The sequence below is a fragment of the Galeopterus variegatus genome, unplaced genomic scaffold, assembly GCF_000696425.1.
Source record: "Galeopterus variegatus unplaced genomic scaffold, G_variegatus-3.0.2 Scaffold7602, whole genome shotgun sequence".
In the NCBI taxonomy this organism is placed as follows: domain Eukaryota; kingdom Metazoa; phylum Chordata; class Mammalia; order Dermoptera; family Cynocephalidae; genus Galeopterus; species Galeopterus variegatus.
In genome coordinates this window covers 72,259-73,224 of record NW_007733713.1, presented here as the reverse complement: position 1 = coordinate 73,224, position 966 = coordinate 72,259, and the positions used below count along the sequence as shown (strand labels likewise).

The 966-nt window shown below is 34.9% G+C and overlaps 1 protein-coding gene across 4 annotated transcripts in view; it reads right to left on the bottom strand.

Moving 5' to 3' along the window:
* The window catches only part of PHLDB2 (pleckstrin homology-like domain, family B, member 2), a 59,360-nt gene that overhangs the window by 2,021 nt on the left and 56,373 nt on the right, over positions 1-966 (bottom strand). The window lies entirely within an intron of this gene.

Genomic DNA, 966 nt, shown 5'->3' with positions numbered 1-966 from the left:
AAAATATTTATCTAGTATCTAAATTATCTAAGATTAATTCAGATAACCTGATTTAGTGCATTAGCCCTGTTCTATATTGGAAAAACGACAGCAACAACAACACCCCAAACCATACATTTACCAGCTCCAAGCCAGAGAGACCATGACTTTGCCCAAGGCTCTTCAGCAAATTAGCAGTCAAAAGATAACCCAGAACTACTGATTGTCAGGTTAACACACAAAGTATAAACACTATTGGCACCAATACAAATTATTTCCCCACATTCTCCAAGATTGTCTTTGATGAAAATATTAATATGCAGAACTGGTTGTCTTGAAATTTTTAAGAAGTTATGTTTTTTGACTCAGAATTCTATCAAATTTCTTGTCCAGCATGCTTGATTTTTTTCCTGTTTTCAACAAAACTTCATGCCAATAATTTACTGTCCTTTCAATGCAGCACTTTCTAAACTATTTTCAAAGACTTCATTTGATTCACCATGAAAATGAAATAAAACATAAAATAAAACAAAAACAAATAGCCAAAACACCAACCAAACAAACAGCACCACTCTGTGATTTAATAAGTTCCTAAAATATTTTGTAATTTAAACTCTGCAAGGATTATAATGCATGAAAGCATATTAATGAATTTTAAAAGTATGGATGAGGATGCAGGAAAGGAGAGTCTCTCATACCCTGCTGGTGGAAGTGCCATTAAGATAGCTTCTTTTGGAAGGCAATTGGCAAAACAAACACAATTAAACAAGAATCCTCTTAGTAATTCCACTTCTAAAACTTTACTCTAAAGATCTACTTGTGCTTGTGCAAATGGCCACAGATTTGTGTTTGTTGTGGCACAAGGCTGCAGAAGATCTGTTTGAGCTTTAATGGGGGGCTGATTCAATTACAGACCAGGCATGCAGTGGAACCTATTCAGCCACTGAAACGACTGAGGTCGAACTGTAAATGCCCATTTAAGAAAAA